General features: G+C 37.4%; 4 non-coding genes across 4 annotated transcripts; all 4 read right to left on the bottom strand.

The window, feature by feature from the left end:
* Positions 1 to 119: 119 nt before the first annotated feature.
* Positions 120 to 193, bottom strand: TRNAT-CGU (transfer RNA threonine (anticodon CGU)). The gene has a single exon. It is a non-coding gene; the product is annotated as a tRNA-Thr (tRNA).
* A 21,445-nt stretch (positions 194 to 21,638) lies between these two features.
* Positions 21,639 to 21,712, bottom strand: TRNAT-UGU (transfer RNA threonine (anticodon UGU)). The gene has a single exon. It is a non-coding gene; the product is annotated as a tRNA-Thr (tRNA).
* Positions 21,713 to 22,326: 614 nt separating this feature from the next.
* Positions 22,327 to 22,400, bottom strand: TRNAT-UGU (transfer RNA threonine (anticodon UGU)). Its single transcript has one exon. It is a non-coding gene; the product is annotated as a tRNA-Thr (tRNA).
* A 2,214-nt stretch (positions 22,401 to 24,614) lies between these two features.
* Positions 24,615 to 24,688, bottom strand: TRNAT-UGU (transfer RNA threonine (anticodon UGU)). Its single transcript has one exon. It is a non-coding gene; the product is annotated as a tRNA-Thr (tRNA).
* Between the last annotated feature and the right edge of the window lie 541 nt (positions 24,689 to 25,229).

Here is a 25,229-nt window from a genome sequence, read left to right as displayed (position 1 = left end):
AGATACTTAATCTCACAATTGCACTATGAGTAGGGCTGGAACAATGGCAAATTTGAGTTTGCACACAGGTAAAACACCTGCTTTAAGATAGGAAGCATATTCTTGAGAAAATGAAAACAAGGTACTGCTGAGAGTTGAACTCAGGATCTCCTGTTTACGAGACAGGCGCTTTAACCAACTAAGCCACAGCACCACATGATCCAAATGAGAATATTTATTATTCTGCTTCTTCAGAAAACTGCTATGAAAATTTGTAGCATCTAATGTGTAATTCCACTGGTCTTAATTTGTAATGCTTGAGCCCATCCCATATTCTCTAAAGAAAGTTATTTCATCTAATTCCTTTTAGAGCATTTCAAAAGCAATTTTTTTTTCACTCAAATTCCACTGGTTTTAATTTGTAATGCTTGAAGCCATCCTATATTCTCTAAAGAAACTTATTTCATCTAATTCCTTTTAGAGCATTTCAAAAGCAGAAAGTTTTTTTCTCTCAATTGCACTTTATTAGTGCTTTAAGACATGTTGGATGTCAAACAAGAATGAAAGTCCTTTTTTTCGACTAACAGCCTCAAACTGACATGATGAAAGGAAAGCACTGCTGACATTCTTAATCAAGATTTTCTGTTTACTATACAGGCTCTTTGACCAACTTGGCTAAATCACAAAAAGATGTGATATATTGGAAAGACTGCTTAGAGAGTCAGATGCGGAAAGTGGAGGCATTTCAAAATAAAATCCATTGGTTAAATTATCAAGCTTGAAGCAATCTTAATTCCTTTTCATCATTTAGATGAGATTCTTAATCTCACAATTGCACTATGAGTAGGGCTGGAACAATGACAAATTTGAGTTTGCACACAGATAAAACACATGCTTTAAGATAGGAAGCTTTTTCTTGAGAAGATGAAAACAAAGTACTGCTGAGAGTAGAACTCAGGATCTCTTGTTTACGAGACAGGTGCTTTTACCAACTAAGCCACAGCACCACATGATCCATATGTGAATATTTATTATTCTGCTTTTTCAGAAAACTGCTATGAAAATTTGTAGCATCTAATGTGTAATTCCACTGGTTTTAATTTGTAATGCTTGAGCCCATCCTATATTCTCTAAAGAAAGTTATTTCATCTAATTCCTTTTAGAGCATTTCAAAAGCAATTTTTTTTTTCACTCAAATACCACTGGTTTTAATTTGTGATGCTTGAAGCCATCCTATATTCTCTAAAGAAACTTATTTCATCTAATTCCTTTTAGAGCATTTCAAAAGCAATTTTTTTTTTCACTCAAATTCCACTGGTTTTAATTTGTAATGCTGGAAGCCATCCTATATTCTCTAAAGAAACTTATTTCATCTAATTCCTTTTAGAGCATTTCAAAAGCAGAAAGTTTTTTTCTCTCAATTGCACTTTATTAGGGCTTTGGGAAAGACATGTTTAATGTCAAACAAAAGTGAAAGACCTCTTTTTCGGCTAACAGCACCAAACTGACATGAAGAAAGGAAAGCACTGCTGACATTCAAAATTAAGATTTTCTGTTTACTGAACAGGCTCTTTGACCAACTTGGCTAAATCACAAAAAGATGTGATATATTGGAAAGACTGCTTAGAGAGTCAGATGCAGAAAGTGGAGGCATTTCAAAATAAAATCCATTGGTTAAGTTGTCAAACTTGAAGCAATCTTACTTCCTTTTCAGCATTTAGATGAGATTCTTAATCTCACAATTGCACTATCAGTAGGGCTGGAACAATGGCAAATTTGAGTTTGCACACAGGTAAAACACACCTGCTTTAAGATAGGAGGCTTATTCTAGAGAAGATGAAAACAAGGTACTGCCGAGAGTTGAACTACTGTTTACAAGACAGGCGCTTTAACCAACTAAGCCACAGCACCCCGATTTTCATGTGTGAATAATTATTATTCTGCTTTTTCCAAATACTGCTATGAAAATTTGTAGCATCTAATGTGTAATTCCACTGGATTTTATTTGTAATGCTTGAGCCCATCCTATATTCTCTAAAAAAAGTTATTTCATCTGATTCCTTTTAGAGCATTTCAAAAGCAAAAATTTTTTTTTTACTCAAATTCCACTGGTTTTAATTTGTAATGCTTGAAGCCATCCTATATTCTCTAAAGAAACTTATTTCATCTAATTCCTTTTAGAGCATTTCAAAAGTAGAAAGTTTTTTTCTCTCAATTACACTTTATTAGTGCTTTGGGAAAGACATGTTTGATGTCAAACAAAAGTGAAAGTCCTCTTTTTCGGCTAACAGCACCAAACTGACATGAAGAAAGGAAAGCACTGCTGACATTCGAAATCAAGATTTTCAGTTTACTAAACAGGCTCTTTGACCAACTTGGCTAAATCACAAAAAGATGCGATATATTGGAATGACTGCTTAGAGAGTCAGATGCGGAAAATGGAGGCATTTCAAAATAAAATCCATTGGTTAAATTGTCAAGCTTGAAGCAGTCTTACTTCCTTTTCAGCATTTAGATGAGATTCTTAATCTCACAATTGCACTATCAGTAGGGCTGGAACAATGGCAAATTTGAGTTTGCACACAGGTAAAACACATGCTTTAAGATAGGAAGCTTATTCTTGAGAAGATGAAAACAAGGTACTGCTGAGAGTTGAACTCAGGATCTCCTGTTTACAAGAGAGGTACTTTAACCAACTAAGCCACAGCACCCCAATTTTCATGTGTGAATATTTTTTATTCTGCTTTTTCCGAAAACTGCTATGAAAATTTGTAGCATTTAATGTGTAATTCCACTGGTTTTAATTTGTAATGCTTGAGCCCATCCTATATTCTCTAAAGAAAGTTATTTCATCTGATTCCTTCTAGAGCATTTCAAAAGCAAAAATTTTTTTTTTACTCAAATTCCACTGGTTTTAATTTGTAATGCTTGAAGCCATCCTATATTCTCTAAAGAAACTTATTTCATCTAATTCCTTTTAGAGCATTTCAAAAGCAGAAAGTTTTTTTCTCTCAATTACACTTTATTAGTGCTTTGGGAAAGACATGTTTGATGTCAAACAAAAGTGAAAGTCCTCTTTTTCGGCTAACAGCCCCAAACTGACATGAAGAAAGGAAAGCACTGCTGACATTCGAAATCAAGATTTTCTGTTTACTAAACAGGCTCTTTGACCAACTTGTCTACATCACAAAAAGATGTGATATATTGGAAAGACTGCTTAGAGAGTCAGGTGCGGAAAGTGGAGGGATTTCAAAATAAAATCCATTGGTTAAGTTGTCAAGCTTGAAGCAATCTTAATTGCTTTTCAGCATTTAGATGAGATTCTTAATCTCACAATTGCACTATCAGTAGGGCTGGAACAATGGCAAATTTGAGTTTGCACACAGGTAAAACACACCTGCTTTAAGATAGGAGGCTTATTCTTGAGAAGATGAAAACAAGGTACTGCCGAGAGTTGAACTCAGGATCTCCTGTTTACAAGACAGGCGCTTTAACCAACAAAGCCACAGCACCCCGATTTTCATGTGTGAATAATTATTATTCTGCTTTTTCCGAAAACTGCTATGAAAATTGGTAGCATCTAATGTGTAATTCCACTGGATTTTATTTGTAATGCTTGAGCCCATCCTATATTCTCTAAAGAAAGTTATTTCATCTAATTAATTTTAGAGCATTTCAAAAGCAAAAATTTTTTTTTCACTCAAATTCCACTGGTTTTAATTTGTGATGCTTGAAGCCATCCTATATTCTCTAAAGAAACTTATTTCATCTAATTCCTTTTAGAGCATTTCAAAAGCAATTTTTTTTTTCACTCAAATTCCACTGGTTTTAATTTGTAATGCTGGAAGCCATCCTATATTCTCTAAAGAAACTTATTTCATCTAATTCCTTTTAGAGCATTTCAAAAGCAGAAAGTTTTTTTCTCTCAATTGCACTTTATTAGGGCTTTGGGAAAGACATGTTTAATGTCAAACAAAAGTGAAAGACCTCTTTTTCGGCTAACAGCACCAAACTGACATGAAGAAAGGAAAGCACTGCTGACATTCAAAATTAAGATTTTCTGTTTACTGAACAGGCTCTTTGACCAACTTGGCTAAATCACAAAAAGATGTGATATATTGGAAAGACTGCTTAGAGAGTCAGATGCAGAAAGTGGAGGCATTTCAAAATAAAATCCATTGGTTAAGTTGTCAAACTTGAAGCAATCTTACTTCCTTTTCAGCATTTAGATGAGATTCTTAATCTCACAATTGCACTATCAGTAGGGCTGGAACAATGGCAAATTTGAGTTTGCACACAGGTAAAACACACCTGCTTTAAGATAGGAGGCTTATTCTTGAGAAGATGAAAACAAGGTACTGCCGAGAGTTGAACTACTGTTTACAAGACAGGCGCTTTAACCAACTAAGCCACAGCACCCCGATTTTCATGTGTGAATAATTATTATTCTGCTTTTTCCAAATACTGCTATGAAAATTTGTAGCATCTAATGTGTAATTCCACTGGATTTTATTTGTAATGCTTGAGCCCATCCTATATTCTCTAAAAAAAGTTATTTCATCTGATTCCTTTTAGAGCATTTCAAAAGCAAAAAATTTTTTTTTACTCAAATTCCACTGGTTTTAATTTGTGATGCTTGAAGCCATCCTATATTCTCTAAAGAAACTTATTTCATCTAATTCCTTTTAGAGCATTTCAAAAGTAGAAAGTTTTTTTCTCTCAATTACACTTTATTAGTGCTTTGGGAAAGACATGTTTGATGTCAAACAAAAGTGAAAGTCCTCTTTTTCGGCTAACAGCACCAAACTGACATGAAGAAAGGAAAACACTGCTGACATTCGAAATCAAGATTTTCTGTTTACTGAACAGACTCTTTGACCAACTTGGCTAAATCACAAAAAGATGTGATATATTGGAAAGACTGCTTAGAGAGTCAGATGCAGAAAGTGGAGGCATTTCAAAATAAAATCCATTGGTTAAGTTATCAAACTTGAAGCAATCTTACTTCCTTTTCAGCATTTAGATGAGATTCTTAATCTCACAATTGCACTATCAGTAGGGCTGGAACAATGGCAAATTTGAGTTTGCACACCGGTAAAACACACCTGCTTTAAGATAGGAGGCTTATTCTTGAGAAGATGAAAACAAGGTACTGCTGAGCGTTGAACTCAGGATCTCCTGTTTACAAGACAGGCGCTTTAACCAACTGAGCCACAGCACCCCGATTTTCATGTGTGAATAATTATTATTCTGCTTTTTTCGAAAACTGCTATGAAAATTTGTAGCATCTAATGTGTAATTCCACTGGTTTTAATTTGTAATGCTTGAGCCCATCCTATATTCTCTAAAGAAAGTTATTTCATCTGATTCCTTTTAGAGCATTTCAAAAGCAAAATTTTTTTTTTTACTCAAATTCCACTGGTTTTAATTTGTAATGCTTGAAGCCATCCTATATTCTCTAAAGAAACTTATTTCATCTAATTCCTTTTAGAGCATTTCAAAAGCAGAAAGTTTTTTTCTCTCAATTACACTTTATTAGTGCTTTGGGAAAGACATGTTTGATATCAAACAAAAGTGAAAGTCCTCTTTTTCGGCTAACAGCACCAAACTGACATGAAGAAAGGAAAACACTGCTGACATTCGAAATCAAGATTTTCTTTTTACTAAACAGGCTCTTTGACCAACTTGGCTAAATCACAAAAAGATGTGATATATTGGAAAGACTGCTTAGAGAGTCAGATGCAGAAAGTGGAGGCATTTCAAAATAAAATCCATTGGTTAAGTTGTCAAGCTTGAAGTAATCTTACTTCCTTTTCAGCATTTAGATAATATTCTTAATCTCACAATTGCACTATCAGTAGGGCTGGAACAATGGCAAATTTGAGTTTGCACACAGGTAAAACAACTGCTTTAAGATAGGAAGCTTATTCTTGAGAAGATGAAAACAAGGTACTGCCGAGAGTTGAACTCAGGATCTCCTGTTTACAAGACAGGTGCTTTAACCAACTAAGCCACAGCACCCCGATTTTCATGTGTGAATAATTATTATTCTGCTTTTTCCGAAAACTGCTATGAAAATTTGTAGCATCTAATGTGTAATTCCACTGGTTTTAATTTGTAATGCTTGAGCCCATCCTATATTCTCTAAAGAAAGTTATTTCATCTGATTCCTTTTAGAGCATTTCAAAAGCAAATTTTTTTTTTTTACTCAAATTCCACTGGTTTTAATTTGTAATGCTTGAAGCCATCCTATATACTCTAAAGAAACTTATTTCATCTAATTCCTTTTAGAGCATTTCAAAAGCAGAAAGTTTTTTTCTCTCAATTACACTTTATTAGTGCTTTGGGAAAGACATGTTTGATGTCAAACAAAAGTGAAAGTCCTCTTTTTCGGCTAACAGCCCCAAACTGACATGAAGAAAGGAAAGCACTGCTGACATTCGAAATCAAGATTTTCTGTTTACTAAACAGGCTCTTTGACCAACTTGTCTACATCACAAAAAGATGTGATATATTGGAAAGACTGCTTAGAGAGTCAGATGCAGAAAGTGGAGGCATTTCAAAATAAAAATACATTGGTTAAGTTGTCAAGCTTGAAGTAATCTTACTTACTTTTCAGCATTTAGATGAGATTCTTAATCTCACAATTGCACTATCAGTAGGGCTGGAACAATCGCAAATTTGAGTTTGCACACAGGTAAAACACATGCTTTAAGATAGGAAGCTTATTCTTGAGAAGATGAAAACAAGGTACTGCTGAGAGTTGAACTCAGGATCTCCTGTTTACAAGAGAGGTACTTTAACCAACTAAGCCACAGCACCCCAATTTTCATGTGTGAATATTTTTTATTCTGCTTTTTCCGAAAACTGCTATGAAAATTTGTAGCATTTAATGTGTAATTCCACTGGTTTTAATTTGTAATGCTTGAGCCCATCCTATATTCTCTAAAGAAAGTTATTTCATCTGATTCCTTCTAGAGCATTTCAAAAGCAAAATTTTTTTTTTTACTCAAATTCCACTGGTTTTAATTTGTAATGCTTGAAGCCATCCTATATTCTCTAAAGAAACTTATTTCATCTAATTCCTTTTAGAGCATTTCAAAAGCAGAAAGTTTTTTTCTCTCAATTACACTTTATTAGTGCTTTGGGAAAGACATGTTTGATGTCAAACAAAAGTGAAAGTCCTCTTTTTCGGCTAACAGCCCCAAACTGACATGAAGAAAGGAAAGCACTGCTGACATTCGAAATCAAGATTTTCTGTTTACTAAACAGGCTCTTTGACCAACTTGTCTACATCACAAAAAGATGTGATATATTGGAAAGACTGCTTAGAGAGTCAGGTGCGGAAAGTGGAGGCATTTCAAAATAAAATCCATTGGTTAAGTTGTCAAGCTTGAAGCAATCTTAATTGCTTTTCAGCATTTAGATGAGATTCTTAATCTCACAATTGCACTATCAGTAGGGCTGGAACAATGGCAAATTTGAGTTTGCACACCGGTAAAACACACCTGCTTTAAGATAGGAGGCTTATTCTTGAGAAGATGAAAACAAGGTACTGCTGAGCGTTGAACTCAGGATCTCCTGTTTACAAGACAGGCGCTTTAACCAACTAAGCCACAGCACCCCGATTTTCATGTGTGAATAATTATTATTCTGCTTTTTTCCAAAACTGCTATGAAAATTTGCAGCATCTAATGTGTAATTCCACTGGTTTTAATTTGTAATGCTTGAGCCCATCCTATATTCTCTAAAGAAAGTTATTTCATCTGATTCCTTTTAGAGCATTTCAAAAGCAAAAATTTTTTTTTTACTGAAATTCCACTGGTTTTAATTTGTAATGCTTGAAGCCATCCTATATTCTCTAAAGAAACTTATTTCATCTAATTCCTTTTAGAGCATTTCAAAAGCAGAAAGTTTTTTTCTCTCAATTACACTTTATTAGTGCTTTGGGAAAGACATGTTTGATGTCAAACAAAAGTGAAAGTCCTCTTTTTCGGCTAACAGCACCAAACTGACATGAAGAAAGGAAAACACTGCTGACATTCGAAATCAAGATTTTCTTTTTACTAAACAGGCTCTTTGACCAACTTGGCTAAATCACAAAAAGATGTGATATATTGGAAAGACTGCTTAGAGAGTCAGATGCAGAAAGTGGAGGCATTTCAAAATAAAATCCATTGGTTAAGTTGTCAAGCTTGAAGTAATCTTACTTCCTTTTCAGCATTTAGATAATATTCTTAATCTCACAATTGCACTATCAGTAGGGCTGGAACAATGGCAAATTTGAGTTTGCACACAGGTAAAACAACTGCTTTAAGATAGGAAGCTTATTCTTGAGAAGATGAAAACAAGGTACTGCCGAGAGTTGAACTCAGGATCTCCTGTTTACAAGACAGGCGCTTTAACCAACTAAGCCACAGCACCCCGATTTTCATGTGTGAATAATTATTATTCTGCTTTTTCCGAAAACTGCTATGAAAATTTGTAGCATCTAATGTGTAATTCCACTGGTTTTAATTTGTAATGCTTGAGCCCATCCTATATTCTCTAAAGAAAGTTATTTCATCTGATTCCTTCTAGAGCATTTCAAAAGCAAAATTTTTTTTTTTACTCAAATTCCACTGGTTTTAATTTGTAATGCTTGAAGCCATCCTATATTCTCTAAAGAAACTTATTTCATCTAATTCCTTTTAGAGCATTTCAAAAGCAGAAAGTTTTTTTCTCTCAATTACACTTTATTAGTGCTTTGGGAAAGACATGTTTGATGTCAAACAAAAGTGAAAGTCCTCTTTTTCGGCTAACAGCCCCAAACTGACATGAAGAAAGGAAAGCACTGCTGACATTCGAAATCAAGATTTTCTGTTTACTAAACAGGCTCTTTGACCAACTTGTCTACATCACAAAAAGATGTGATATATTGGAAAGACTGTTTAGAGAGTCAGGTGCGGAAAGTGGAGACATTTCAAAATATAATCCATTGGTTAAGTTGTCAAGCTTGAAGCAATCTTACTTCCTTTTCAGCATTTAGATGAGATTCTTAATCTCACAATTGCACTATCAGTAGGGCTGGAACAATCGCAAATTTGAGTTTGCACACAGGTAAAACACATGCTTTAAGATAGGAAGCTTATTCTTGAGAAGATGAAAACAAGGTACTGCTGAGAGTTGAACTCAGGATCTCCTGTTTACAAGAGAGGTACTTTAACCAACTAAGCCACAGCACCCCAATTTTCATGTGTGAATATTTTTTATTCTGCTTTTTCCGAAAACTGCTATGAAAATTTGTAGCATTTAATGTGTAATTCCACTGGTTTTAATTTGTAATGCTTGAGCCCATCCTATATTCTCTAAAGAAAGTTATTTCATCTGATTCCTTCTAGAGCATTTCAAAAGCAAAATTTTTTTTTTACTCAAATTCCACTGGTTTTAATTTGTAATGCTTGAAGCCATCCTATATTCTCTAAAGAAACTTATTTCATCTAATTCCTTTTAGAGCATTTCAAAAGCAGAAAGTTTTTTTCTCTCAATTACACTTTATTAGTGCTTTGGGAAAGACATGTTTGATGTCAAACAAAAGTGAAAGTCCTCTTTTTCGGCTAACAGCCCCAAACTGACATGAAGAAAGGAAAGCACTGCTGACATTCGAAATCAAGATTTTCTGTTTACTAAACAGGCTCTTTGACCAACTTGTCTACATCACAAAAAGATGTGATATATTGGAAAGACTGCTTAGAGAGTCAGGTGCGGAAAGTGGAGGCATTTCTAAATATAATCCATTGGTTAAGTTGTCAAGCTTGAAGCAATCTTACTTCCTTTTCAGCATTTAGATGAGATTCTTAATCTCACAATTGCACTATCAGTAGGGCTGGAACAATCGCAAATTTGAGTTTGCACACAGGTAAAACACATGCTTTAAGATAGGAAGCTTATTCTTGAGAAGATGAAAACAAGGTACTGCTGAAAGTTGAACTCAAGATCTCCTGTTTACAAGAGAGGTACTTTAACCAACTAAGCCACAGCACCCCAATTTTCATGTGTGAATATTTTTTATTCTGCTTTTTCCGAAAACTGCTATGAAAATTTGTAGCATTTAATGTGTAATTCCACTGGTTTTAATTTGTAATGCTTGAGCCCATCCTATATTCTCTAAAGAAAGTTATTTCATCTGATTCCTTCTAGAGCATTTCAAAAGCAAAATTTTTTTTTTTACTCAAATTCCACTGGTTTTAATTTGTAATGCTTGAAGCCATCCTATATTCTCTAAAGAAACTTATTTCATCTAATTCCTTTTAGAGCATTTCAAAAGCAGAAAGTTTTTTTCTCTCAATTACACTTTATTAGTGCTTTGGGAAAGACATGTTTGATGTCAAACAAAAGTGAAAGTCCTCTTTTTCGGCTAACAGCCCCAAACTGACATGAAGAAAGGAAAGCACTGCTGACATTCGAAATCAAGATTTTCTGTTTACTAAACAGGCTCTTTGACCAACTTGTCTACATCACAAAAAGATGTGATATATTGGAAAGACTGCTTAGAGAGTCAGGTGCGGAAAGTGGAGGCATTTCTAAATATAATCCATTGGTTAAGTTGTCAAGCTTGAAGCAATCTTACTTCCTTTTCAGCATTTAGATGAGATTCTTAATCTCACAATTGCACTATCAGTAGGGCTGGAACAATCGCAAATTTGAGTTTGCACACAGGTAAAACACATGCTTTAAGATAGGAAGCTTATTCTTGAGAAGATGAAAACAAGGTACTGCTGAGAGTTGAACTCAAGATCTCCTGTTTACAAGAGAGGTACTTTAACCAACTAAGCCACAGCACCCCAATTTTCATGTGTGAATATTTTTTATTCTGCTTTTTCCGAAAACTGCTATGAAAATTTGTAGCATTTAATGTGTAATTCCACTGGTTTTAATTTGTAATGCTTGAGCCCATCCTATATTCTCTAAAGAAAGTTATTTCATCTGATTCCTTCTAGAGCATTTCAAAAGCAAAATTTTTTTTTTTACTCAAATTCCACTGGTTTTAATTTGTAATGCTTGAAGCCATCCTATATTCTCTAAAGAAACTTATTTCATCTAATTCCTTTTAGAGCATTTCAAAAGCAGAAAGTTTTTTTCTCTCAATTACACTTTATTAGTGCTTTGGGAAAGACATGTTTGATGTCAAACAAAAGTGAAAGTCCTCTTTTTCGGCTAACAGCCCCAAACTGACATGAAGAAAGGAAAGCACTGCTGACATTCGAAATCAAGATTTTCTGTTTACTAAACAGGCTCTTTGACCAACTTGTCTACATCACAAAAAGATGTGATATATTGGAAAGACTGCTTAGAGAGTCAGGTGCGGAAAGTGGAGGCATTTCAAAATAAAATCCATTGGTTAAGTTGTCAAGCTTGAAGCAATCTTAATTGCTTTTCAGCATTTAGATGAGATTCTTAATCTCACAATTGCACTATCAGTAGGGCTGGAACAATGGCAAATTTGAGTTTGCACACCGGTAAAACACACCTGCTTTAAGATAGGAGGCTTATTCTTGAGAAGATGAAAACAAGGTACTGCTGAGCGTTGAACTCAGGATCTCCTGTTTACAAGACAGGCGCTTTAACCAACTAAGCCACAGCACCCCGATTTTCATGTGTGAATAATTATTATTCTGCTTTTTTCGAAAACTGCTATGAAAATTTGTAGCATCTAATGTGTAATTCCACTGGTTTTAATTTGTAATGCTTGAGCCCATCCTATATTCTCTAAAGAAAGTTATTTCATCTGATTCCTTTTAGAGCATTTCAAAAGCAAAAATTTTTTTTTTACTCAAATTCCACTGGTTTTAATTTGTAATGCTTGAAGCCATCCTATATTCTCTAAAGAAACTTATTTCATCTAATTCCTTTTAGAGCATTTCAAAAGCAGAAAGTTTTTTTCTCTCAATTACACTTTATTAGTGCTTTGGGAAAGACATGTTTGATGTCAAACAAAAGTGAAAGTCCTCTTTTTCGGCTAACAGCACCAAACTGACATGAAGAAAGGAAAACACTGCTGACATTCGAAATCAAGATTTTCTTTTTACTAAACAGGCTCTTTGACCAACTTGGCTAAATCACAAAAAGATGTGATATATTGGAAAGACTGCTTAGAGAGTCAGATGCAGAAAGTGGAGGCATTTCAAAATAAAATCCATTGGTTAAGTTGTCAAGCTTGAAGTAATCTTACTTCCTTTTCAGCATTTAGATAATATTCTTAATCTCACAATTGCACTATCAGTAGGGCTGGAACAATGGCAAATTTGAGTTTGCACACAGGTAAAACAACTGCTTTAAGATAGGAAGCTTATTCTTGAGAAGATGAAAACAAGGTACTGCCGAGAGTTGAACTCAGGATCTCCTGTTTACAAGACAGGCGCTTTAACCAACTAAGCCACAGCACCCCGATTTTCATGTGTGAATAATTATTATTCTGCTTTTTCCGAAAACTGCTATGAAAATTTGTAGCATCTAATGTGTAATTCCACTGGTTTTAATTTGTAATGCTTGAGCCCATCCTATATTCTCTAAAGAAAGTTATTTCATCTGATTCCTTTTAGAGCATTTCAAAAGCAAATTTTTTTTTTTTACTCAAATTCCACTGGTTTTAATTTGTAATGCTTGAAGCCATCCTATATACTCTAAAGAAACTTATTTCATCTAATTCCTTTTAGAGCATTTCAAAAGCAGAAAGTTTTTTTCTCTCAATTACACTTTATTAGTGCTTTGGGAAAGACATGTTTGATGTCAAACAAAAGTGAAAGTCCTCTTTTTCGGCTAACAGCCCCAAACTGACATGAAGAAAGGAAAGCACTGCTGACATTCGAAATCAAGATTTTCTGTTTACTAAACAGGCTCTTTGACCAACTTGTCTACATCACAAAAAGATGTGATATATTGGAAAGACTGCTTAGAGAGTCAGGTGCGGAAAGTGGAGGCATTTCAAAATAAAAATCCATTGGTTAAGTTGTCAAGCTTGAAGTAATCTTACTTACTTTTCAGCATTTAGATGAGATTCTTAATCTCACAATTGCACTATCAGTAGGGCTGGAACAATGGCAAATTTGAGTTTGCACACAGGTAAAACAACTGCTTTAAGATGGGAAGCTTATTCTTGAGAAGATGAAAACAAGGTACTGCCGAGAGTTGAACTCAGGATCTCCTGTTTACAAGACAGGCGCTTTAACCAACTAAAGCTAGTTTCACACTTGCTTTTTTTTGCAGCGCGTTTTTCCCGCAAAAAAACGCATTAAAAAAACGCATACAAATGCATACAAACGCTGCGTTTTTTTCCAGCATTTTAATGCGCATGCAGGAAAAAAACGCAGCGTTTTTGCGCGTTTGTATGCGTTTTTTGTGCGTTTGCGTTTTTTTACAGATTTTGGAAAAACCCCACAAAAAAGAAAAAACAACCATTCAACAACACACAAGACCAATGGGACTTCATTGTGGGTGTGGTATGTTAATATATATACACCCTGTCTACAGTATTCTTCACATTTGCTTGATTCTTCTCGTGACCATGGATCTGCGCTGGAAGAGTTTTCACTTCAACTTGGATTTGGACATCGCGATGGCTCAGGCGTATGCAGTTGCTTGCCATGAACAAAGGAAGAGAGAGAGGCAGCGAAGACGGCGGCGTTTGTGGATACATCCGATTGTTGAACTCCGGGAGAGCCGTGGGGCATACCACACCCTCTACAGCGAGCTACGTGCAAACCCGGAGAAATTTACTGATTATATCCGGATGTCCCACGAAAGTTTCATGGATTTGCTTGCTCGTGTCCAACAATCCATCCGGAGACAGGACACACAGCTCCGTCGTGCGATTCCTCCTGAGGAACGGCTACTGGTAACATTACGGTATGTTTTAAAAACAAAGGGGTGTGGTCTGATGTTTTTTTTTGTAAATTTAGTATTCAAAACCTTGGGTAATTAGTTTTCGTGAATGTACTAATATTTTTTTTATAGTTTTTAAAAATAATATACATAAATATTAATTTTACTTCTTTGTCTGTTCACAGATTCCTGGCGACTGGAGAAACCCTATCCTCACTACACTTCCAGTACCGTATTGGAATCTCTACCTTGTCTGGAATTGTTGCTGACACCTGCCGGGCTCTCTGGAATGTTCTTTGCCCAGAATTTATGCCCCTGCCCACCGCTGAAAAGTGGATGGAAATTGCTGACAAATTCTGGACAGTATGCAATTTTCCCAACTGTTTGGGAGCTGTTGATGGGAAACACATACGGATCATCAAACCCCAAAGAACGGGATCTGAGTACTATAATTACAAAAAGTACTTTTCAATAGTACTCATTGCAATTGCGGATGCCGGATGTATGTTTGTAGCAGTGGACATTGGAGCATTTGGCCGTGGTAATGACTCGCAGGCTTTTAAAAACTCAGACATGGGCCGGAGGTTGTATGGCAACCAATTTAATTTCCCTTATGCCACGGCCTCTTCCTCACACCGAAGCTCCGCCACTGCCCTTTGTAATGGTTGGCGATGAGGCTTTTCAAATGTGCGGAAACTTACTGAAACCCTACTCCAGCCGGGACTTGGACCACACCAAAAAAATTTTTAATTACAGGCTGACCAGGGCCAGAAGAACTGTCGAGTGTGCTTTTGGGATTCTTGTTTCCAGATGGCGAATTCTGGGCACGGCCATTAATCTTAAACTTGAAACAGTCGATGAGGTGGTGAAGGCCTGTGTGGTTCTACATAACTTTGTGATGGCTAAAGAGCACCCGACCTTTGAACTGGACGATGATGCTCCTAACCCATTGCCTGAATTCACTCAGCACACTCTCAGGTCATCCGTTGAAGTTGGCCAAATGAGGGACAAATTTGCGGCCTACTTTATTTCTGATGTAGGACGGGTGCACTGGCAAGATGAAATGGTGTAATGTTGTTGTTTATGGTAATAAAAATCCTTATTTGATACCATTACTGAGTGCACTATATTTTTTAAACTCCGATTAATTAAAAAACTTCCCATGTATAACTGAATTTTGTTATGTTCACACACCTGGGCAGGTAAATACACATACGAGTTAAAATGCAGCATTGCTAGTCTGCGTTAAATATATTGGAATGAGCAAAGCTGCAGGCCATGAATCAGGAAACCATTTTTTTTCAAGATAAAATTGTGCAAATAGTTTAAAACAAAGTATGTGATTTTCTCAAAACACAACACTCAAAACCCAACCCCAATGAAAGTCCATGGGGAATACAAGTCAGCATTGAGTGGATGAATGTAATCTGCTCCATTAAAAGTTATTACACTAGGCCTTTGAATGACTATACTAGGCCGTGGTATTTCAAATATGAGTATACTAGGCCTTGGGGCTAGTAGTATAGTAATATGTGAAATACCACGGCCTAGTATAGTCATACCAAGGCCTACTGTAATAACTCGATTTTTAACAACTAGCATCTTGTTTCACCAAAAACAAACTGGTGAAACTGGAAAGAAACTTATTTTTTAGACAAGTTTCAACAGTTTGTTTTTCATGAAACCAGATTCTATTTTGTAAAACTAGAGTTATTACACTAGGCCTTGGAATGACTATACTAGGCCGTGGTATTTCAAATATGAGTATACTAGGCCTTGGGGCTAGTAGTATATGTGAAATACCACGGCCTAGTATAGTCATACCAAGGCCTACTGTAATAACTCGATTTTTAACAACTAGCATCTTGTTTCACCAAAAACAAACTGGTGAAACTAGAAAGAAACTTATTTTTTAGACAAGTTTCAACAGTTTGTTTTTCATGAAACCAGATTCTATTTTGTAAAACTAGAGTTATTACACTAGGCCTTGGAATGACTATACTAGGCCGTGGTATTTCAAATATGAGTATACTAGGCCTTGGGGCTAGTAGTATATGTGAAATACCACGGCCTAGTATAGTCATACCAAGGCCTACTGTAATAACTCGATTTTTAACAACTAGCATCTTGTTTCACCAAAAACAAACTGGTGAAACTAGAAAGAAACTTATTTTTTAGACAAGTTTCAACAGTTTGTTTTTCATGAAACCAGATTCTATTTTGTAAAACTAGAGTTATTACACTAGGCCTTGGAATGACTATACTAGGCCGTGGTATTTCAAATATGAGTATACTAGGCCTTGGGGCTAGTAGTATATGTGAAATACCACGGCCTAGTATAGTCATACCAAGGCCTACTGTAATAACTCGATTTTTAACAACTAGCATCTTGTTTCACCAAAAACAAACTGGTGAAACTAGAAAGAAACTTATTTTTTAGACAAGTTTCAACAGTTTGTTTTTCATGAAACCAGATTCTATTTTGTAAAACTAGAGTTATTACACTAGGCCTTGGAATGACTATACTAGGCCGTGGTATTTCAAATATGAGTATACTAGGCCTTGGGGCTAGTAGTATATGTGAAATACCACGGCCTAGTATAGTCATACCAAGGCCTACTGTAATAACTCGATTTTTAACAACTAGCATTTTAAACAACTAGCATCTTGTTTCACCAAAAACAAAGTGGTGAAACTAGAAAGAAACTTTATTTTTTAGACAAGTTTCAACAATTTGTTTTTCATGAAACCAGATTCTATTTGGTAAAACTAGAGTTATTACACTAGGCCTTTGAATGACTATACTAGTCCATGTTATTTCACATATGACTATACTAGCCCTTGGGTTGGTTTTTAACATGTATTTACCCATCAGTGTGTGTGAGCGGCGCAAACAACATTAATGAAACTTATTAATGGTGAACCACAAATGTAAATTTATTTTTTATCACAAAAAAAAAATTTAAAAATTATTTTTTACGGCGTTTGGGGGCAGATGGTTTCAATTTGGGGGTGTGCAGGGAATATGCAACACTTGCAGTTGAAGACGGTGTTTGAGGGGAAGGGGCAACAAAACTTGTGGGGGAAGGTAGTCCAGTTAAGGGAATTAAACTTGGAACACTTGTAGGAGAGGAAATCTGTTCAGTTACATTAGTTGTAATGGCATGTCGCCGTAGGCTTGTGTGCCTGGACCGACTTTGGCCCAATGCCCGCCTTGATTGATTTCGCCTTGAAGTAGGGGCAAATATGGAATGTAGGTCCCCCGTCTGCTGGTATGGCTGCTGCTGCTGAGGTGGCGGCTGCTGCTGCAGAGGTTGCGGCTGCTGCTGAGGTGGCGGCTGCTGCTGAGGTGGCAGCTGCTGCTGAGGTGGTTGCTGCTGCTGAGGTGGTTGCTGCTGCTGCTGAGGTGGCGGCTGCTGCTGAGGTGGTTGCTGCTGCTGCTGAGGTGGCGGCTGCTGCTGAGGTGGCTGCTGCTGCTGAGGTGGCGGCTGCTGAGTTGGCTGCTGCTGCTGAGGTGGCTGATGCTGCTCTTCTTGGTCAGTGCTCGTCCTTGCAGGAGGACTGGTGGCGGCAGTGATGGCCCAGGTTTGCAGAGTGGTGGTGGCAGGGCTACTACATGTTGTTGTAGCGGCAGGGCTGTTCCATGTTTGCCTAGTGGTGGCTGAGCTCCACGCATGCATGGGATTGGCGGTGGTGCTCCAGACAGGAGCAGCGCTTGCCATGGTGGTGTCGGTGAAGTGACCAGCTGCACTCAGACTTGTGGTGGTGTAACAGTGGGTGTCCAGCCTTTGAAGAGAGGTGTCCGTGCAGTGGTATGCAGCACAAGTCGGTAGTGAGGTGAAGCGAGTCAATGGTGGCACAGGTGGAAAGGACACCACTGACTGCTGACCGTACCGATTATGCTGCATAGCCTGCAAGAAAGCATTGTTGCAGGCCTGCAGCACATTCAGCTGTTGATCAGGACTAAGGTGTTCCGCCATGCCCTTTTCAATCTTACTAAAAAAATGGTGTGCTGGTCTGTTGAGGTCGGCCTCCAGACGGTCAAGGCGCTGTTCTACAGAATTGAAGCGGTGTTCAAAGTGGTTAAAACCACGTTCCATCAGTGCAAAACCGCTTTCAACTCTGTCGGACAGTGACTTGAGGCTGGAATTAAATGTCTCGCTCAAATGCATAAACTCGGGCAAGACATTCCTGTCCAAGGCCCTCTGCCGCTGGCGGGTAGTGCCCGCATAACCAGTGGCAGAGACCTGGGACAGGGGAACACCTGATGGCCCAGCTTCCTGGTCACCAGCTGTGTGTGTGTGGGACCTGCAAGGTGCTTCCTGGCTGTCGGATGGCTGGGACGGGTCAGAGGACGTCCGACGAAGGACCGCTCCAGGGCCAGGTTGCAGGGTGCTGCTCCAGGTGCTGTGGAAGAAAGGAAAATCATTACTACCATGCCTTTACAAGAAGCATCAGCTGTGGATTAGAAAAACACAGATTAATAAAAATAAAAACCCAAAATGTATAATACTTACGATCTTGTGGCAAGGACCGGTCTTAGGAACTGCAACGCGTGATAGTGACGGTATCTAGTTCTGGTCCTTGACGCAGATCCACTGCGAACCTGGCCCTCAGCACGAACATCACTGTTGAAGCGGTCCTTGATCGAACGCCAACGTGTTCGGACTTTGTCCACTGTTGATAAAAAAAAACAGTGCCGTCAAGTACAACAGTCACTGCTTCACAATTTAGCAATACAATACTCAAAGCAGTCACTGTACACCCCGATGACACTGTTGGGTTTCCTGCTAGAATACACCTAGCACGAAACCCAACAGTGCCGTCAAGGACAACAGTCACTGCGGCACAATGTAGCAATACAATACTCAAAGCAGTCACTGTAGACCACGATGACACTGTTGGGTTTCCTGCTAGAATACGCCTAGCACGAAACCCAACAGTGCCGTCAAGGACAACAGTCACTGCGGCACAATGTAGCAATACAATACTCAAAGCAGTCACTGTAGACCACGATGACACTGTTGGGTTTCCTGCTAGAATACGCCTAGCACGAAACCCAACAGTGCCGTCAAGGACAACAGTCACTGCGGCACAATGTAGCAATACAATACTCAAAGCAGTCACTGTAGACCCCGATGACACTGTTGGGTTTCCTGCTAGAATACGCCTAGCACGAAACCCAACAGTGCCGTCAAGGACAACAGTCACTGCGGCACAATGTAGCAATACAATACTCAAAGCAGTCACTGTAGACCCCGATGACACTGTTGGGTTTCCTGCTAGAATACGCCTAGCACGAAACCCAACAGTGCCGTCAAGGACAACAGTCACTGCGGCACAATGTAGCAATACAATACTCAAAGCAGTCACTGTAGACCACGATGACACTGTTGGGTTTCCTGCTAGAATACGCCTATCACGAAACCCAACAGTGCCGTCAAGGACAACAGTCACTGCGGCACAATGTAGCAATACAATACTCAAAGCAGTCACTGTAGACCACGATGACACTGTTGGGTTTCCTGCTAGAATACGCCTAGCACGAAACCCAACAGTGCCGTCAAGGACAACAGTCACTGCGGCACAATACAGAGCAGGGAAATACTCACTAAACGCCTTTTTGGCGGATGCTGTGGCGCTGTCCCAGCCATCCATCAACGCTGCGGCCACCTCATTCCATAGCCGCCGTGTCACCACATTGTCCTTGTACAGCCGGTCACGGCTGTCCCACAACGGCGAACGCTCCTGGACCAGGCTGATGAGCTGCTCATTATCCAGGTAGACGTCTTCATCCCGTTGTGGAACCTAGACAAAACACATTCATTAGAATAATCAAATTTAAATTGACTAAAAAGTTACAAAAAAAGAAAAAAAAAAAAGAGTAAAAATAGAAGAAAAAAAAAAAAAAACATTACAAATCATTTGATACTTACATTACGTATAACCACCGGGAATTGGCTTCGCTGCTCCTGCTGTTCGCCCTCACTATTCCCGTCCGCAGATGATGATGACGATGTCTGAAAGTTGAAAAAAACGTAAGAGATTTGGAGAAGCAGCAGATATACTTACCAGATGCACGAAAATAATCACCTCACGGTCTGCTTGCGCCAATTCCTGCCGCGATGGGGAATACTCCGATTCTGAAGACATACTGCATGTAAAAATAATAAAAATCATTAGTACATACATAATTTAAAAGGACAGGCATATAATGTAATATACTCACATTCTTCGCTGATATAATGGGTTCTTGGTTGAATGTCTGCTCTTCAATCTGTCTAGTGTAGTAGTGGCAGAGTTTTGGCAGGCACCTCCTTTATATAGCCTTTTTTTTTTGGACTTTAGAAGATTCTAACTAGGATAAAAAGTGGACACCACCCAAAAAACGCTGCGCTAAAAAAGCGCATACCTGCGCATGCCATAGGCTATAATGGCCATTTTTAGCGCAAAACGTGCGCATACGTGCGCATGCGATTTTTTCAAGGGCCAAAAAATGCAACATGCAGCGTCTGGAAAATACCAACGCACACCCCAAAAAAACGCAGCGCATGAAAATCGCATACATGCGCTTACAAGTGCGCAGGTATGCGCACCCATGTTAAATATAGGGGAAAAATCGCATGCGCACGTATGCGTTTTTTTCCAGCGCTAAAAAACGCAAATGTGAAACCAGCCTAAGCCACAGCACCCCGATTTTCATGTGTGAATAATTATTATTCTGCTTTTTCCGAAAACTGCTATGAAAATTTGTAGCATCTAATGTGTAATTCCACTGGTTTTAATTTGTAATGCTTGAGCCCATCCTATATTCTCTAAAGAAAGTTATTTCATCTGATTCCTTTTAGAGCATTTCAAAAGCAAATTTTTTTTTTTACTCAAATTCCACTGGTTTTAATTTGTAATGCTTGAAGCCATCCTATATACTCTAAAGAAACTTATTTCATCTAATTCCTTTTAGAGCATTTCAAAAGCAGAAAGTTTTTTTCTCTCAATTACACTTTATTAGTGCTTTGGGAAAGACATGTTTGATGTCAAACAAAAGTGAAAGTCCTCTTTTTCGGCTAACAGCCCCAAACTGACATGAAGAAAGGAAAGCACTGCTGACATTGGAAATCAAGATTTTCTGTTTACTAAACAGGCTCTTTGACCAACTTGTCTACATCACAAAAAGATGTGATATATTGGAAAGACTGCTTAGAGAGTCAGATGCAGAAAGTGGAGGCATTTCAAAATAAAAATCCATTGGTTAAGTTGTCAAGCTTGAAGTAATCTTACTTACTTTTCAGCATTTAGATGAGATTCTTAATCTCACAATTGCACTATCAGTAGGGCTGGAACAATGGCAAATTTGAGTTTGCACACAGGTAAAACAACTGCTTTAAGATAGGAAGCTTATTCTTGAGAAGATGAAAACAAGGTACTGCTGAGAGTTGAACTCAGGATCTCCTCTTTACAAGTCAGGCGCTTTAACCAACTAAGCCACAGCACCCCGATTTTCATGTGTGAATAATTATTATTCTGCTTTTTCCGAAAACTGCTATGAAAATTTGTAGCATCTAATGTGTAATTCCACTGGTTTTAATTTGTAATGCGGAAAGTGGAGGCATTTCAAAATAAAATCCATTGGTTAAGTTGTCAAGCTTGAAGCAATCTTAATTGCTTTTCAGCATTTAGATGAGATTCTTAATCTCACAATTGCACTATCAGTAGGGCTGGAACAATGGCAAATTTGAGTTTGCACACAGGTAAAACAACTGCTTTAAGATAGGAAGCTTATTCTTGAGAAGATGAAAACAAGGTACTGCTGAGAGTTGAACTCAGGATCTCCTGTTTACAAGACAGGTGCTTTAACCAACTAAGCCACAGCACCACATGTTCCGTACGTGAATATTTATTATTCTGCTTTTTCCGAAAACTGCTACGAAAATTTGTAGCATCTAATGTGTAATTCCAATGGTTTTAATTTGTAATGCTTGAAGCCATCCTATATTCTCTAAAGAAACTTATTTCATCTAATTCCTTTTAGAGCATTTCAAAAGCAGAAAGTTTTTTTCACTCAATTACACTTTATTAGTGCTTTGGGAAAGACATGTTTGATGTCAAACAAAAGTGAAAGTCCTCTTTTTCGGCTAACAGCCCCAAACTGACATGAAGAAAGGAAAGCACTGCTGACATTCGAAATCAAGATTTTCTGTTTACTAAACAGGCTCTTTGACCAACTTGGCTAAATCACAAAAAGATGTGATATATTGGAAAGACTGCTTAGAGAGTCAGATGCAGAAAGTGGAGGCATTTCAAAATAAAATCCATTGGTTAAGTTGTCAAGCTTGAAGCAATCTTACTTCCTTTTCAGCATTTAGATGAGATTCTTAATCTCACAATTGCACTATCAGTAGGGCTGGAACAATGGCAAATTTGAGTTTGCACACAGGTAAAACACACCTGCTTTAAGATAGGAAGCTTATTCTTGAGAAGATGAAAACAAGGTACTGCTGAGAGTTGAACTCAGGATCTCCTGTTTACAAGACAGGCGCTTTAACCAACTAAGCCACAGCACCCCGATTTTCATGTGTGAATAATTATTATTCTGCTTTTTCCGAAAACTGCTATGAAAATTTTTAGCATCTAATGTGTAATTCCACTGGTTTTTATTTGTAATGCTTGAGCCCATCCTATATTCTCTAAAGAAAGTTATTTCATCTAATTAATTTTAGAGCATTTCAAAAGCAAAATTATTTTTTTTCACTCAAATTCCACTGGTTTTAATTTGTGATGCTTGAAGCCATCCTATATTCTCTAAAGAAACTTATTTAATCTAATTCCTTTTAGAGTATTTCAAAAGCAGAAAGTTTTTTTCACTCAATTACACTTTATTAGTGCTTTGGGAAAGACATGTTTGATGTCAAACAAAAGTGAAAGTCCTCTTTTTCGGCTCACAGCCCCAAACTGACATGAAGAAAGGAAAGCACTGCTGACATTCGAAATCAAGATTTTCTGTTTACTAAACAGGCTCTTTGACCAGCTTGGCTAAATCACAAAAAGATGTGATATATTGGAAAGACTGCTTAGAGAGTCAGATGCAGAAAGTGGAGGCATTTCAAAATAAAATCCATTGGTTAAGTTGTCAAGCTTGAAGTAATCTTACTTCCTTTTCAGCATTTAGATGAGATTCTTAATCTCACAATTGCACTATCAGTAGGGCTGGAACAATGGCAAATTTGCGTTTGCGCACAGGTAAAACACATGCTTTAAGATAGGAAGCTTATTCTTGAGATTAAAACAAGGTACTGCTGAGAGTTGAACTCAGGATCTCCTGTTTACAAGAGAGTCACTTTAACCAACTAAGCCACAGCACCCCAATTTTCATGTGTGAATATTTATTATTCTGCTTTTTACGAAAACTGCTAAGAAAATTTGTAGCATCTAATGTGTAATTCCACTGATTTTAATTTGTAATGCTTGAGCCCATCCTATATTCTCTAAAGAAAGTTATTTCATCTGATTCCTTTTAGAGCATTTCAAAAGCAAAAATTTTTTTTTTACTCAAATTCCACTGGTTTTAATTTGTAATGCTTGAACCCATCCTACATTCTCTAAAGAAACTTATTTCATCTAATTCCTTTTAGAGCATTTCAAAAGCAGAAATTTTTTTTCTCTCAATTACACTTTATTAGTGCTTTGGGAAAGACATGTTTGATGTCAAACAAAAGTGAAAGTCCTCTTTTTCGGCTAACAGCCCCAAACTGACATGAAGAAAGGAAAGCACTGCTGACATTCGAATTCAAGATTTTCTGTTTACTAAACAGGCTCTTTGACCAACTTGGCTAAATCACAAAAAGATGTGATATATTGGAAAGACTGCTTAGAGAGTCAGATGCAGAAAGTGGAGGCATTTCAAAATAAAATCCATTGGTTAAGTTGTCAAGCTTGAAGCAATCTTACTTCCTTTTCAGCATTTATATGAGATTCTTAATCTCACAATTGCACTATCAGTAGGGCTGGAACAATGGCAAATTTGAGTTTGCACACAGGTAAAACACACCTGCTTTAAGATAGGAAGCTTATTCTTGAGAAGATTAAAACTAAGTACTGCGGAGAGTTGAACTCAGGATCTCCTGTTTACAAGAGAGGCGCTTTAACCAACTAAGCCACAGCACCCCGATTTTCATGTGTGAATAATTATTATTCTGCTTTTTCCGAAAACTGCTATGAAAATTTTTAGCATCTAATGTGTAATTCCACTGGTTTTAATTTGTAATGCTTGAAGCCATCCTATATTCTCTAAAGAAACTTATTTCATCTAATTCCTTTTAGAGCATTTCAAAAGCAGAAAGATTTTTTCTCTCAATTACTCATTATTAGTGCTTTGTGAAAGACATGTTTGATGTCAAACAAAAGTGAAAGTCCACTTTTTCGGCTAACAGCCCCAAACTGACATGAAGAAAGGAAAGCACTGCTGACATTCGAAATCAAGATTTTCTGTTTACTAAACAGGCTCTTTGACCAACTTGTCTACATCACAAAAAGATGTGATATATTGGAAAGACTGCTTAGAGAGTCAGGTGCGGAAAGTGGAGGCATTTCAAAATAAAATCCATTGGTTAAGTTGTCAAGCTTGAAGCAATCTTAATTGCTTTTCAGCATTTAGATGAGATTCTTAATCTCACAATTGCACTATCAGTAGGGCTGGAACAATGGCAAATTTGAGTTTGCACACAGGTAAAACACACGTGCTTTAAGATAGGAGGCTTATTCTTGAGAAGATGAAAACAAGGTACTGCTGAGAGTTGAACTCAGGATCTCCTGTTTACAAGACAGGTGCTTTAACCAACTAAGCCACAGCACCACATGTTCCGTACGTGAATATTTATTATTCTGCTTTTTCCGAAAACTGCTACGAAAATTTGTAGCATCTAATGTGTAATTCCACTGGTTTTAATTTGTAATGCTTGAAGCCATCCTATATTCTCTAAAGAAACTTATTTCATCTAATTCCTTTTAGAGCATTTCAAAAGCAGAAAGTTTTTTTCACTCAATTACACTTTATTAGTGCTTTGGGAAAGACATGTTTGACGTCAAACAAAAGTGAAAGTCCTCTTTTTCGGCTAACAGCACCAAACTGACATGAAGAAAGGAAAGCACTGCTGACATTTGAAATCAAGATTTTCTGTTTACTAAACAGGCTCTTTGACCAACTTGGCTAAATCACAAAAAGATGTGATATATTGGAAAGACTGCTTAGAGAGTCAGGTGCGGAAAGTGGAGGCATTTCAAAATAAAATCCATTGGTTAAGTTGTCAAGCTTGAAGCAATCTTAATTGCTTTTCACCATTTAGATGAGATTCTTAATCTCACAATTGCACTATCAGTAGGGCTGGAACAATGGC

The sequence above is a fragment of the Dendrobates tinctorius genome, unplaced genomic scaffold, assembly GCF_039654945.1.
Source record: "Dendrobates tinctorius isolate UK_male_01 unplaced genomic scaffold, ASM3965494v1 ptg000254l, whole genome shotgun sequence".
NCBI classification, from domain to species: Eukaryota; Metazoa; Chordata; class Amphibia; order Anura; family Dendrobatidae; genus Dendrobates; species Dendrobates tinctorius.
The sequence above is the reverse complement of the archived record's forward strand: the minus strand, read 5'-3'. Positions and strand labels throughout refer to the sequence as shown.